At 43.6% G+C, this 11,403-nt stretch overlaps 1 protein-coding gene across 1 annotated transcript in view; it reads left to right on the top strand.

Moving 5' to 3' along the window:
• Window positions 1-11,403, top strand: part of PTPN13 (protein tyrosine phosphatase non-receptor type 13) — a 1,949,788-nt gene that overhangs the window by 148,039 nt on the left and 1,790,346 nt on the right. The gene's annotated exons all lie outside the window — the stretch shown is intronic.

The following is an 11,403-nucleotide window of genomic DNA, read 5'->3' as shown; positions in this document are numbered from 1 at the left end:
TTACATATTTGCTGCCCCATTGCCTTTTTTAAGCTGAGTCCATTTGAAAGACATTCCAGCATAACCAACATATCAGTCTCAAAATGGGATTGCATTAAAGTTGCTCTCCTTAATGCTAGCAGTCTAAACAGTAAATTACCTGATGTTGTGGCACTTCTGCATTTGGAAAACATCCACGTCTGTGTAGTTGCTAAATTGTGATTTAATTGTAAAGAGAGCACTTTCTCTGTGGCCGGTTTTTACACTTTTATTGCTTTCAGACCCAAAGGCAACTGGGTGGTCTCCCAATATTTGTAAGTGAACGTCCCACCTCCAGGCAGAAACCCAGGGATTCACAAACTGAACTCACTGAACTACAGATCACTATAGGTAGGATTAATTATAAACTAGCAACTTGTTGCAGAACAATTTCTTTGCCTCATGATGACCATGAAAGATTCCTCAATGTTCTGCATGATTTCTCTATTATTGAAAACTCATTTATTTTTGGTGACTTTAACTACCTTTCAGTAAACTATACCTCCAACACAGGATTTGTCCAAATATCCCTAAACATAATGAACAAATATTCCACTTGAGCAGCTGGTAACATCATTCCTGACTTGATTCTTACAAATATGGCCACATCTTCCACCACTTTGGTATCTCCTTCTCCAGTGAAATATGACCATAAACATGACCTTCTTTAAACTCCCAAAAGCTCTTACTGCAAACCCTTCTTAAGGACTACAGACATGCCAACATCAACCTGCTGCGTGACAAATTTTAAAAAATCATATATGACTGCACCTTCCTAAACCTTAATACAGCAGCAAGCTTCACTAAGGAATTCTATGCTGTTTAGAAAAATGCATAGCGCTAACAGTCCCTACCCGAGCTAAGTATCATTGGAAAGTCAAAAAACAACCACCCCGATGGTCCACCACCATAAAAACTATACAACAAAAGAAAGAAAAAAATCCCTACATTACTTAGTGAAGCAAAAACCCATTTTATCAAGGATAGTATCAAAAGCACTACAAAAAAAAGTAAAGAACACAATCCGGTCCACTAAAGGTGTCAGTGAACTTAAGCTGACCTCTGAAGCCAAAAATAATTATAAATACTTTAGCTATGTTAGAAAACAAAAAAAAACATACCATATTTTCCTCAAAACTTATTTGTAATAGGGGCTTCCTAATCTGATCCAGCTGACATTGCCAATATCCTTGCAAACAAATTTAGTGCTGACTTCACCCCTGAGGCTTCTACTCAAAGCCCTGAAATATATGAACCCCTTTCTCCTAAAACTCTCTAAATATCATTTACTGAAAATGTTAACCAAGATCAAAAATAGTTGCTTGATTGTACGTGGTTGCTTGCTTAACATTGTGCCCTTGCAGGCATGCTCCTCAAACTGTTTAAGTTAGGGTTAAGCTTAGCTACTGGTTTTGTATCTGATGTGTGGCACACAGCAGTGATGATACCCTTCCATAAAGGTGACTTTAACGTCAGCCAATGATACCAAAACCCTCCAGAATTAACTTGTTTTGGTAAACACTGATATACTAAAAATAGCCACAGACTAAATGCTAAAAAGTATTTTACTATCACTTTTGGTAGACAACCCCCTCCTCCCACATCATACTGTCTAGATAACACACCTCTACAAAACCAAAAAGAGACTAGTCACCAGTGGAGTCCACCAGGGTTCTGTGCTGAGACCTTTCCTGTTTGGCATCAAATTTTCTGAAGTAAAAGTCAATACCAGGGGACTCTGCCTGGCTACGTTTGTAGATGACTGCAAGCTAGGAGCAGTCGTTGAACCCCCAACTGACTTAGCCATCCTGCAGAGGAAGGTCTGTCTCATGTAAATAACTGGTGCCAAAATCATGGACTGAAACTAGACATCAAAAATGTATTATTTTATCCTTTGAGAAGTCATGTATCCCAGGGAATTACCACATTGATAATATGCCCCTAAGAGCTAACCCATTTGTTTGGAATTTGAGAACCTGTGTGGACAGTGACCTGACTTTTACGACAATGGACACATTTTGGTTCAGAAAGCCTTCCATATTAGACAGCTTATAAGCAAATGTATTGTGCCTAGATCTAGGGATGTCATTGTACACTTTATTCATAGGTTCATAGGTTCATATGTAGGTACTAGGTTATTGGCCTTAGGGCCTATATAAGCCTAGCCAAAAAGGTACCCTGGCTTTCGCCTCCCAAGAAGATTATTTTCCTGTGTCCCTGTTGAGCAGAGCCACAGAGGTGATCCCCGGGGTGACTTTCCTATTTCCCATCCAATCATCAAGATTTTTCTTGAAGAGTGCTAATAAGGAGCTTTGTTTGATATAGAGAGGTAGTTTGTTCCAAGGTATGGGAAGTCTCTGGGACAGGAATCAATCCCTCAAGCATGTTCTGTTTATTGTGGTGAAAATGTTTAGGTCCCTAGAGCATGTAGCTCAGAGGGATTGGGGTTTCGTTAAGTGGAGCATGTCCAACAGCTGTGGGTTTGACATAGCTTTGTATGTTAGGCAGAGATTGCCTCTGAGTAGGCGATATGCGATGGAGTAAAGCTGGAGTTTTTTGAGACCATCTGCGTAGGGCATCTGTTTGAGGCAGGTAATCCTCTTTGTGAGGTATTTCTGTGGCCTTTCCAGTTTTGTAGATGTCTTGTCAGGTACTTACCAAAAAGGGAATTGTACTCTATAATGTGTCTAATGAGTGACAAGTAGAGAGGAACAATGACCTCTTTTTTTCCTGGATGAGAAACCTTTTGTGATGAGGTGTGTCACGTAGAAGGATTTCCTGACTACTGTGGTGATATGATCATTAAAGGAGAGACTACAGTCCACCTGTGTCCCAAGGTCTCTTATCACACATTTGGTGTTAAGTAGACTACCACCTGTGTGGTAGCTCATGGGTATAGAGTTTTTACCAAAGGGGATGACAATGCACTTTTTGGCATTGAGCTTGAGGCCATGGCTTTGACACCAGGCATCTGTCTCCATGAGGCCCTTTTATAGGATGTCCACATTGTTAGGAGTTTCGATTATGGCTCCTAGTTTGCAGTCATCTGCAAACTTTGTTAGCCAAAGGCCTTATGTGTTAGCCTGTACTTCAGAAAAGTAGATGACAAACAGGAGAGGACCCAGGACTGAACCCTGTGGTACTCCACTTGTCACTGGTCTGAATTCGGATTTGGAGTCTGCTACTTTCACAGTGTGGGTTCTGTCAGTGAGCCAGTTGGCAACCCATCTAGTGACATAGGAATTTATACCTCGTTTAGTGAGTTTATCTATAATTCTAGAGTAGGGGATGGTGTCAAAAGCCTTGGCGAGATCTAGATAGGCTGTGTGAACCACTTTACCCTCATCTACGGCTCTGGTGACTGCTTCAAAGAAGTCTTTCAGGTTTAGGAGACATGATCTGTCTTTTACAAACCCGAACTGGGTGGGGTCCAGAGTTTGGAGATTACCAATGTCTTTGTTCATAAGATCCATGATGATACGTTCCATGGCCTTGCAGACCAGGCACGTTAGGCTAATGGGATGGTAGTTCTCGGGGTCCGTGATGGCTCCCTCTTTGTGGAGTGGAAGAGGCGTTGCTATGCACCATTCAGTGGGCACAAAGCCTGAAGTGAGGCTATGATTGAACATGGTGCTTAGGTGGGGTGCCAGTTCATTCTGCAGTACGTGTAGAACGCAGCCTGGGATGTTGTCAGTTCCCATGGATGCTGTGTTCTTGGCTTTGGAGAATGTGGTTTTTACCTGTGCAGCGGTGATTACAGTAACTTTGTCTTCTTCCGATATAGAGATGGGCTCTTTAGGGGGTGAGAGGGAGATAAAATTAGGACTGAACCTATCTGCCAGGATGTTGGCAATATCAGTTGGTTTTGTATATTTAGCGCCATTGTGCTGTACCTCAGAGCATATCTGAGTGTTGCCATTGAGATTCTTGACATAGCTATAGAATGCTTTGTGGTTGTCTTTAGAATCAGTGATCATTTTGTTTTCATAACTAGCTTTGGAGGATTTCTTACTGAGGCTGACCAGGGAGTTCCTTCGATCATGGGATTTTATTTTTTTTTGCAACAGTTTCATTCTTCTGTTGTAGAGTTTGTTTATGGCAGGGGACCACCAGATTGGCTTCCTTTTTTTTTGGAGGATAGCATCTTGGTTCTGTTAGGGATAGCATGATCCATGCACTCGTGTAAGTGCTTATAAAGTGCATTTGTGTAGGATTCAGCAGTCGTATCTCTATTATCCATCTTCATGGGTGTCATGAAGCTTGCCACTTCTGTCTTAGAAGCGTGAAGTTGGCTTTGGAGAAATTTTTTACAGTGGTTTCCCTAATGGGGGGTGGGGGCGGGATGTAGATGTCTAGGGTGATTAGCTTGTGGTTGGATCTGACCAACAAGGAATTGACCTCTGGTGTAGAACAGTGGTCACCCATGTTGGTAATGACCAGGTCTAGGATATTTCTGCCCCTGGTGGGGGTGTGGATAAGTTGATCCAAGGCATTGGAATTTATGAATTCCAGAAAACGTTGAGCAAAAGAAGTTGGTACATGAGTAGTTTTCCCAGTTAATGGTGGGGCAGTTGTAATTGCCCATTATTATGGTGTTAAGTTGTACCCTAATATTTTCCAGTGTATCAAGAAATGAGGAATGGGAATCCTGGGGCATGGTGAGGGATCTGTAGCAAGTTACAATTTGGATTGCTGTCTTAACCAGAGTTAGTTGCACTTGGATAATCTCGGATGCATTATGCTGAGCAACTAGCCTGGAGGTGTGGATATCCTTAATTAATATGGACACGCCTCCACCTTTAGTGTTTCAGTCCAGGTTAGGTGGCCGAAAGGTGTGGTATGAATTATAGCTTGGTAATGCAGGGGTGCTCTTGGGAGCCTTGAAACCAGGTCTCTGTCACTGCACAGATGTCGATGTTCTTCATTTTAAGGAGTGCCTCGAGTTAATGCATTTTGAGGTTTAGACTTCTAGCATTGAGTAGCATTACCCTCAGATTTTGCTTGCTTGTACCTGTTAAGGTGGTGAATGTGTCATTTGAACCTTGACTAAAAAAGGCACTATAGGAGTGGCAATAGCCTAAGCCAGTATCTGGAATCCCAAGGGCAACAGGTGCAGGCCATCTCTGGCAAAGCATCGTGGTCTGTCGATCATGTCATCCCAGGCAGACAGATACTGGATCCCCTTAGAATGACACCAGAAGCTTAGCCAGTTGATGTCAATCATTTTGCCCTTAATTAAGCCAATCATTGAATATCATGCCCCCTTTGGCATGCATCTGTCCAGACACATGCAACAACTGGAACACTCACAGAACTACCTTATTAAAAGAATACTACAAGCCCTAAAGAACATGTCTGACATGGACCGATTCAAAGTCCTGTCACTATACTCAGTATCCTACACTCTGCTAACAGGTGACTTGTGGGTGGCATACAAGTCATCTTCTGACCTATTACTTAGGATTTACAGCGCATCAGCAAGTCAAATGGCATCAGAAATATTGGTCTAGGAATCTAAACCTCTTCTGAACATCAACAAAATGGTTTGAAGGAACAGGTGTATCTCACAGAGGATACTGCTGCTGCTCCTCTGGAGCAGACTACCTGTCCATATAAAACAAAGTTCATCCCTGTCCATATTCAAGCTCAACATAAATCTAACAGAAAATTTTCTGCAGGACTGCCCGCTTGTACTACTAATGGATAGAGACAACTCCTAAATGCTTTATCCCATGCATGGTCCCCACAAATTATTTGTAATATGGTCCCATTTATTCTTATTAGCAGTAATATAAAATGTTAAGTTGTCAATCTGCCAGCTCATGAAGTCGCTTTTTTCCCCTGGTAAGTGAAAGTGAATTTAATTACTCTTTCTGAGAGAATTTCCTCCAATTCTTACCTTTATTTTATTTTATATTTGTATTGTTGGTTCTCGATTCACTTTAGCCCTCGTTCCAAACAATTTCCAGTGAGGATTTGTTTAGTGTCTGTGTATTTTTTTTTTTCCCTGTACTTAGTTTTTGACTGAGTGGTGTGTGTGTTTGTGTTAGAACCTCAATCATGTAAAGACACGACTCTTGTGCTATTGTCACTCTTCCAGCCCAGAGAGTCCTGCAGGAAAAATAAAAATACTGATATTAAGAGGTCTTTCCTGAGAGTTCCTCAAAGTCATCCAAGGCCCAGCCTCAGTGTCCAAGTCTGTGGCCTTGGTTCCAACTCCTCCGATCCTCAAGGTCTCTAGACTCTCAGACCATGACTTGGAGAGAGTGGTGAGGTAGCTGCTGAAATCACAGGCACTGGCCCAGATGCTCCGCCTGAGATTATTGGTACGTGACTGGTGATTATTGGTACCGTGACTTCAGTCAGCAGTCGGTCCCATTAGCTCCTCCCTCACGTGCCTGTAGATATCTCTTCCCACTCTTGCTGATCCATTGCCCCAGGTTTCCCCATTGGGAAGAACTTCCTCTTCGAGTTCTCCTGATCCTTCTCAGGGGACCCCCCAGAGAGACCTGCAAGAGCAGAAGCACTTAGACTCCTGAGAGATGAGTCTCTGAGGATGTCTCTTTTCAGACATCCTTGAACTCCTGAAACAGACTCCACCTCCTGGGTGTAAACAGTTTCTCATCAAAGGTGTCGTTTTGATGCATGGGGTGTGCTCTCCGCCACCAAAAGGAACCAGTCCATCCTCCCAACAAGGAGTCTAGGACCATGGACAAAGAGATATCCTCAAAGAATTGGGTGAGGTAGTACAGGATCCGTCAGCTGCTGGGCTCAAGAGAGATTGCTTTGATGGGACAACTTTGTTTGGACCTCAGGTGAAGGACACTTTGACCATAGACCTTATCCCAAAGGTCAGCCCTTCCAGCATCCCTGAGGTGTTGCCAGACTGCCCACCCTTAAGCCTGGCTTTCCCTCTCTCAAGACAAATGGGTACAGTCATATCCCGAGGGTTACAAAATACCGAAATTGCAAAGCTAGAGGTTTCAAAGCTTCTAGAAAAAAGGCCATCCCCAGCCACAGAAACATCATTTAGAGTCTGTTCTTTTGGTCCCCAAAAGATGGGAGACTGAGACCAATATTAGACCTCAGCAGGCTAAACAAAGTCTGTCAAAAGGAGATTTTTTAGATGGTCCACACTGCAATTGATTTTGCTTTCTGGGCGCTGGGGACCAGTCATTTTCAATTCAGAGCCCTGCCCTGGTCTCACTACAGCCCCCCAGTTCACCAAATGCATGTGTTTCCGTGCACTGGACGACTGGGCTCTCTCAGCCACACCAGGGGCATCAACTTCCAGGCCAGATCATCCTATTCAGAGTGGATGTTGTTTACCCAATGGTCCTTCATTGCAATGCATATCCCGGAAAACCAACATCTTTCAAGTGGGGCCGCCCAGGCTGAGACCTTTTGCCCCACCCAAAACAAAAAATGCCCAGACTTCTCTCTTCTCTCTTCTGGGCCTGCCCCCCCCAGGGACGCTCTGGATTGGCCCAGCGGAGACTGATCTCTAACCCCATTAGAGTTATCATAGTAGCTTCTCTAAAGTCCTCTACCAGAAGCAAAGTCTAAGAACATAGATCCCTTTACTGCCTCTATTTCAGTCAGTCTTGACTTTCTATTTTGCCCAAGGTTGCTTCTAAGACAAATTTAAACCAATCTATTGATCTTCCAGTATTTTTCCCCAATCATTCTGAACTCAGATATTACTTGGACAGAACAAAGCAATTTAGGAAGTCTGATCAGCTTTTTTTCTTATGCTGAAAAAAAAGAAAAGGTCTCCCTGTTTCTAAGGTGACCTTATCTAGATGGCTGTCTTCCACTATTTCTCACATTTATCAGCTTAGGGGCAAACAACTGATCTCAAAACCTAAAGCATATTCTACCAGAGGTCTAGCCACCTCTACAGCTTTTCAGGCTAGACTACCCTTAGACACTATTTGTGCAGCAGCCATGATTACAAATTGGATTTGGCCTCCAGGGACAGAGCAAATGTTTGGTTCCACAGTTCTCAAGAGTCTGTTCCATTGAGCCACCCAGGACTCCCTCCTGTCCCCCTAGCCTGGACAGACCTTGAACTTCCTTCTTATCTGGGAGATTGTTTTTCCTTAGACACCAGTTAGCTCTAGACCTTAGTTACCTGGGTTCCCCTTACAGCCTTCTCAGGTTAGTTGTTCTTCTTTCCTTGTGGGAAGATTATTGCATCATGGGATATGGGGCTGCCAAAAGTGAGAAGACAACTAACATGGAAAATTATGACCATGGGATGGCTAAGCCTAATCTATAAGTAAATGGGATAGGTTATTTTGAGCACAGAAAGGGAAACTGGCTAGGTTTAAAGTAGCCTGCAAGAGCAACTAGTGTACTACTTACCTTTGAACCTGTAAAAGGTAGATGTTCATCATAGTCAGTGTTGCAGTACTAAGTCTAGGGAACTTCCTGTCATGCTGAAGTCCATGGTAGGACCAAGGACCAGAGTCTTCATGATCCTCCTACTGATATCTTTTTCCCTTCGCAGTCAGGACATTGGTGGTATAAAAGTATGTTGGCTGACACCATCTTTACATCTTCACTTCTTTCCTGCTCTGTAGTCCAATGGACAAGACCACTTTTGTGAGTGTCGTCAGTCCGTCATTTAGCTTGAATTACCAGAGTACTCAGATAAGGACCCCATTTGGGATCTTCCTTATCATAATAGCTTTTTATGTTGGATGTTAATGTTTAAAAAAGTTAAACTGCCTTTAGTGTGGCAAACAAATCCCTTGCAAAGAATTACACTCCTATTTATTATTCTGCTTATGGCCTCAGCACAATATGCCGGACTGTCCCTTTTGTGCTAGGATAGAGACAAAATCATTACACATTGGTTCAAATTCCTCCAACAACATTTAGGATTGGGTAGGGCTAGACTTTCACATGCTATGGTGTCTACTGGTTTGCAGGTCGGCATCCTACAAAATGAAAAAAAAATAAATGCCCAAAGGAGAAGGATGTGTGGGACTGAAAACATCTCTGTGTCCAACTTTGTGCCTCATTTAGAGATTGCTGACTCAGGTGAGGTGCCCTTGTAGGCCCCAGGTCCGTCAACTGTTAAGCCCGAGTCATCGGGTGTGTCTCCTCCGGTGGCCGCCATGATGTCAGCCCAGTCATCACATACTAAAACCTGAGTAGGCCACAGTTTCCTATGCTTGGGTTCTGATGAACAAGAGTGAGGGCAGTATTCCCTAAGTAATCGTTTGGAAGGAATTACCTGGGAATCAGATCACGGTCAAGGCTGCCTGTCCATGATCTGAGGCCTTGATGTGTCCCCAAGTCCAAGACGCCCAAACTTAAATAGCAGGTAGGATTGCCCCAACCAACACTGCTTTAGCCCTCTGTCTCCTCAACTGCTGGTCTTATGACAAGACCTAGTCAGGCTGGTGCAAGACTTCAAGGCAGCTGATACTGGAAAAGGAGTCTATACCAGGAAATTCTCCTGCGAAAATAAGAAAAGGGCACTCCCCCACCAGGGAAGTACAGATTCCTCTGATTAAGAGGATGAAGAGTAACTTGCCTGTGTAGAGCATCTTCACGTTCAGCAGTTTGTGAATTCTGAATTAGAAAACACCTTGTCCTCATCTTTGCCCCTGAAGACTTATCTTTTGGGGATACCCTTCATAGGATAAAGGAATCCTTTAGTTGGAAGTCTGTGGAATTCTCCCAAGCCCAAGCTAACTATAGAAAGCACCTGAGCCTCTCTGTCTCTAGAGCCCTGGTTATACTTTCAGTCCATGATGTCGTACATGATGTGTTTGCAGACATCTTTGCAGCCTGATTTCCTTCCCAGTGCCCCCAAGAGATCTGATCACTTTTATAGGATTCTTGAGACTCACAAGCCTGTCTATAAGAACCCAGTAGTGGATCCAGCTGTGGTGTCTTCAGAATCATCCAAAGGATGATCTGGGCATGAATCCATGATGGTGACTGTGGATGTGAAGGACATCTGCCATCATGTTCCTAATGTTCTTCGTGTTTCACTGTTGCAGTCATTACATTAGGGGTTATCTGCTTGCAGGTAGCCATCAGTCGGCCTGATTAACAAAGTCTTGGGTCCTGCGTCGGTTGCTGTCGCTTCTTCCATGACGTCAGGTCGTCAGGGGTATAAAACATGCAGCCGACGCCATTGCATCAGTCTTTCTTGCTGTGCGGTGCCCGAAGCAGAAGCAGTTCACAAGTGCCGGTCGGCCGACTCCTGAAATTTTGTTTTCGAGTTTCAGAACTGAAGTCTTCAACTAAAGCTAAGTGCCCCATTGGGGAAACTTTTTCTTGCTCCTTACCGATGTCAATAAGTTAATAATTACATTACTTGTGGAAAGCAAATACCTCATAAAGATTTTCATTCGTACTGTATTCCTTGCCTAGGCCCTGACCAAGACATACCTTGCTGTCGGTTTTGTGCTTTTTTTAATCCGTGCACTATCCATCGTCTGTATATTTTCGCCTCTAAATATTTCGGTTCTCAGTTTAATTATCCAGAAATGTCGTCAATTAGCCATCAGACTACCAGGATTCCGAAAAAATGCAAAGATAAAGACAGAGACAGGCCGCCGAGGTCCAAAACTGCCAACGACGCATCTCCTAAGCCAGTCGCCAGTTCGCTGGTACTCAGTGAGGCGCTTTTGCAGCCCCTGATACTGACTACTACTGACTGATTTGCAGGCCTCTACTGAGACCCATTCGGAGTCCGGTATGCTGCAAGATGCTTCAACTATGGAATCCACAGATGTCTCTACCTTGGATGGGTCCGGAGCTGCTGTGCAGGCACCGGCTTCTGAGGGTGTATTCAGGCCTATGGACTTTCATATTAAATCGACACCTCTTTCTTTACTTAGGCCTAAATCTCGATCCATGCTTAAAAAAACTACGCCCAGGCCACATGCTCAGGCCTCTATGCCTAAAAAACAAATGATAAGAATGGCTGAAGAAATAATAACTCTAATCAGGGGTAGCCAACCCCCCCCCCCCCTTCTAAGAGGCCTATGACTGAAGTTGATTATGAATCTTCTGATCAGGATTCTGTTTTTTCTGATTCTTCTGATGTTTTGGATTTGCCCTTATCTACTTATGAAGATTCTGATGCAGAGGACTCCATTCCCTCTGCTTCCCCTCCTGAGGATTTTTCTTTTGGGGAAACCTTACATACTCTAAGGGAGCATTTCCACTGGGAAAGCCAGGATTTTTCTGATTCAAAAAAGAGGCTTAGGGATTTCCTTCTCCTACCTCAGCGTAGGCCTTTAGCTATTCCTCCTGTACTAGACATTGTTGATGATGCTTTTTTGGAATCTAGTTTGGCACCTGATTCCCTGCCTCCTGCTCCCAGAAAACATGACAAGATACTACAGGATCTCTGAG

Source organism: Protopterus annectens, chromosome 8.part0 (assembly GCF_019279795.1).
Source record: "Protopterus annectens isolate FY-2018-M chromosome 8.part0, PAN1.0, whole genome shotgun sequence".
Lineage (NCBI taxonomy): Eukaryota > Metazoa > Chordata > Ceratodontiformes > Protopteridae > Protopterus > Protopterus annectens.
Note: the sequence above shows the minus strand (reverse complement) of the source record. Positions and strands in the feature narration are given on the sequence as shown.